This window comes from Rhinoderma darwinii, chromosome 1 (assembly GCF_050947455.1).
Source record: "Rhinoderma darwinii isolate aRhiDar2 chromosome 1, aRhiDar2.hap1, whole genome shotgun sequence".
Lineage (NCBI taxonomy): Eukaryota > Metazoa > Chordata > Amphibia > Anura > Rhinodermatidae > Rhinoderma > Rhinoderma darwinii.
The window spans coordinates 553,076,960-553,081,614 of record NC_134687.1 but is presented as its reverse complement, the minus strand read 5'-3'; the positions used below and the strand labels follow the sequence as shown (position 1 = coordinate 553,081,614).

Sequence of the window (4,655 nt, the reverse complement as noted above, 5' to 3'; positions counted from 1 at the left end):
AGTACAATATATATATTCTCTGCATGATCCAAAATATTTGGTGGCCCCAAAAACTTTTAAAATTCAGCAGCTTATCAAAAACTAAAACCATGTGTTTTTTTTTCTTCTTTATTTAAAGTGTAGTTCAATAAGCAGAAGCAAACTTGAGAAATATCGCTTAATTTACTAGACCGGAGGTAAGAAACGTGTGGCTCTCCAAACATTCAACTTAATTCTCCAAGTATGCCCAGCTGATGAACTTCTCAAGTCCAATGCTGGAGAGCCACCGTTTACACATGTATTAGACTGTTAAATTGCACGAGGATATAAGTGTAAAAGTTAACATCTTCCAGGGTAAGAAAACAATCAGATATAAAGCTTTTATTCAGTAATGCACTCAACCTAAGTTGCCAGCAGAAAGATGCAACCATATTATGTGCCCATATCAAATGGATTGTGGAAGTGCTAATGAGAAGTGCCATTCCCTTTCTTTATGTACGTGCATATTGCTTTAGAAAAATATAACTTTGATTGTGTTATCACATGGCTGTTTTAACTGTTCTTAATCACAGTGTTACGATTAGATTAATGATGGCTATCTATTCCAAACATAGTGCTTTAAAGTAGCCCCTAAGGAGTGGTCCTCAAATTTGTCCTCGGGATCCTGAGAAAGACTAGGTTTCTATAGAGGACAGCAAAACATTCTTTTAATTTAGTGATTAGTCACATTCATTAAATACCTCCAGAGGGCACCTGGACAATGCTTCAGAACCACTTATTTTCACTTCAAGAGTAAATTACATATAGCAGATTAATGGCAACTCAAAGTCCCTCAAAGATGGTGGTCTGGCTCTTTGACCAAATAACCAAAAGGACAAATTGTCAAATGTATGGATCAAGGAGGGTTTCAATAGTGTTCTTAGGAAAGAAAGACGTTATTGGCCAACCATACTTTAGTTCCGACTGACACTTGGTGACTCCCCATCAGAAAAGTGACAAACAAGCAGCCTTGACACCCATAACACATCTAGGCCGTTTTAGAACTGGTAATTAAGAAAGCACAAGTAGTTAGTTAAACTTGCTCCGTGTATGGGAATTTTTGACAATACATTTAGAAATGACAAAAAAGAAAAAATTCCAAAATTGCAACAATAAAGCATTTAAAGCACACGGTGAATGATGGGAACAATGAAAAACAAATGAACACACTTTTGCATGCGGTCTCTTCCATTTACAGCTATCCCTCTTAAAAGCCTTTTTAGGAATAGGTTTCTGGGTGTAAGTGGAGTGTCAAGAAAATATTTTTTTAAAACAAAATATGAAAGTAGGGATGATTCTGTGGAAGTAGGCATGAGATTTCTTGGGATCGATACACATTAATTCTCACACTGAATGTAGTTCAACCACCACTTACCGTCCATTAACCGTTCCTTCTCACAGCCCTCTATGTGTAGCAGTGTGATCTACAGTATGAGATGTGCATATTTCTGGGAGGGTTATTCACCAAGAAACAAACCAAAGCCAGACACCACCATAGTCAGGCATTTTGACTATAAGTAAGATCCTATCAGCCATAGTAAAAACCTAGCGTCTCAATTTGGACCAATGTCTTGACTGGCTATTTATGGCAGCGCTATTTTACTATATTCAGTGCTTAACCCATGCAACTTACAAAAATAAAAAATGGGGGGGGGGGACCCAACAACCCTGTAATAGACTCATTTTAAACCCCTCCTTTTCAGTCACCTAGCTTTTAAGTGAGGGTGAGTGACCATATAAGCTGTGTGGATAAAGAAGAGTATGCTTTCTGTTACCAACTTAGGTTGATGGGCAGTTTTTTTTAATATCATGGTTAGAGTCCTTCTAACTAGGGAAGCTCAAAGGAAAGCAGGTAGATATAAAAACAGTAAACACAGACCTCCTGAGGTTCCTACAACATAAAAATATTCAAGTAGAGAATCTACATCACATAGCAGCGGCTATTTCTGTAGTTTAGCACTCTAACAGCACTTATTTCAGTGTGAGAGACAGACATTGTAAGCCGTGCTTTTAGCATGCCAAGAGGCAGAAACACTGGAATGTAACAAGACAAAGACCCACAATTCTATAAACATTCCATGACATTCAAAAACTGTCAAGACTAGACCACAATAGTAAGACGTTTGATATATCCCATGATGTAAGAATCAACAATTGACGGGTAAAAAAAAAACAAAAAACAACCCTGTCTGTGACCATTGAAGCAGATTGATATTAGTGTAAAAAAAACGATATTTGAAAGAAAAAATAAAAATATCCACGACATGACCCGTTTTTACCCCTTTCAAAATAATTTTTTGCATTTGAATGGTTTTATTATTATTATCATCATCATCATCATCATTTTCTCACTTAGATTTCCAGAAGACAGACCATGTAATAGTCACACAGGGATTTCACAATTTGATTGCTTACTTGCAAATATTTTTTTTTTTAAGGGTAGATTTATAAAATTAGTAGACTTAAAAAATTTGAGGTATTTAAAAGAATAATCTTTCATGGGAAGGAACAAAAAAAAAAAAAAAAGAAAAATTCACTTTTAATTGAGTTAAAAATAATAAGTGCAGTCATTCCTAACAGCCATCTAAGTTGAAGGCCAACTCTTAAGCAATTTGAAAAGTATGTTTACATTCAATTTTGTGGTGATTTCTGTAATGGTTTAATACGATTCAAAACAATTTAAATTAAATGCTAAAATTGTAATATATTTGTTATTCTCGAACAGTTTTTTTTCCATGATTTTCCCAAAACACAAAAAAAAAAAAAGAGGACGAGCTGAAATTTTTATGCAGCGGCGTTATATACTTACTCGGATTATTAGTCTACATTGAATTAAAGACAGGCAATTATTTTAAGTCCTTTTGTCTCCTGTTACCATTGTTTAGTGCAATAGAGTTCACCTCAACTATTCAACAAAAAATAAAACCATGCAAATTGGGGATTTTTGTTTTACAAAATTGATTACAAATGACTAAATTCACAAAACAAATTGAAAAAAAAAACAAAAAAAACAAAACGGTTATGGCTCAACATTGCTTGCAAGCGTTAGAATCTGCTCTAAGAAAATGGAAAAAGTGTTGGTTTAACTCTGACCTGCAGAGTGAAAAATTGTCTCTAAGATTCCTTGATCATCATGGGATACCACTGAGGCAATCTGAATTAATAAAGACTTGCACTTTTACATGGACACCTTCATTGAGAGTGCCAGTTAAATGTTCACATTCACAGTACGTAAGAAAATACACATGGAAAGAAAAATAAAAGGTTAAATTAATAAGGGTTTATTCACAGGAATACAAGTGAAGAAAAGCAACAAAAAGCTGAACAAAATGAAATGGGGAGAAAATAAAAGGGGAACCAAAACCCATCTTCCATTCTGATGCTATTTCATTTGCACCCCAATGTGTCTGCTTAGGGTACAATGGGCCACCAACATGCGCCAATAGACAGCAGATACCCTGCTTCTACGAACTTAATGGTATATGATCATGCTTTAAAAATAAAAAAGGGTAATACATTAAATTGAAAATCACAAGTGAATTATAGCAATTACCTTGATGTCTAGCTTTCAAAATGCGCCACCTAAACACATATGCATCCTTTTAGACTGATCTTACTCCGCACAACTTGTAGTATTCCCTAGTATTTACCCATGCAAAAAGCACACCACGCTGCTCGTACAGAGGCAACAAGGTTTTTCACAAGCAGATTAGCTTCCACGTTGTGATCCATAATTTTTTTGTTTCTCAAATTGATGATGCTGAAGAGATCACTTAATTTTTTTTTAGACCTGTTTATATCAGACAGACTTGCAATACAGTGTGGCATGCCCTATTGATAGGTTAAGGGCCAAGTTCTAACCGTACTCTGCAGCACTTAAAGTGGAGATATCCTTAAATCATACCTAAGAAACCTAAAAATAGACAACGCATATTTCACCTGTAAACCCAAAAAATAATCCTGGCGCATATGGGTACGTGTTGGCCTATCTTAATGTGTGATACAAGCATGCTACTTAACTCACTAAAATGTATTCATTTTTTAACCACTATAAAGAATCCTGGGATTGCAGACCCCTAAACAAGGAAGATCCTCATGACACTGCACTAAGCGATCTCAAAATTGGAACAAAATGCCTTGGTTCAATATTTTGCTTTCGCTGCCAAAATCCCTGCAAATCAACATTCAGCAAAGGAGTGACTCTTAAAAAATAAAAAAAATAAAAAAAAATGTACTTATTATATTAAAGATTTATAGAAAACTAAAAATTAGCTTTTTTTTTATTTTTATTTTTATTTTTTTACTAGTTACTCCCCCTCCTGAAAGAAAAAAAAAATAAATAATCATTAAAAAACAAAAAAACAACTTACTAAATTTGGCATTTTGGTTGATGTCAATTTATGCAGATCTAAACTTATGTCACAGGCATCTGAAGTGCAGTTGAATTACCTGCACTTACATACATATAGCAAGCTGTGTTTAACTTCGCCAACTTCATCTAGTTATGTCTTCATTAACATGCAAACACAGAACTCCCAATTAGTGGGATAGTTAGGCAACCCTTTGCTTTAAAATATATGCAATTTACTGCTATAACCCCATTCTGAAGATTTCCTCCGAAGTGTAAATATTATTTT

The 4,655-nt window shown here is 34.6% G+C and overlaps 1 protein-coding gene across 1 annotated transcript in view; it reads right to left on the bottom strand.

Moving 5' to 3' along the window:
- Positions 1-3,278: 3,278 nt before the first annotated feature.
- Positions 3,279-4,655, bottom strand: part of TNPO1 (transportin 1) — a 128,214-nt gene continuing 126,837 nt past the window's right edge. The window contains exon 24 of the mRNA XM_075838064.1: positions 3,279-4,655. This exon is cut by the window's right edge and continues 333 nt beyond it. The gene's annotated coding sequence lies outside the window, so the exon portion shown is untranslated.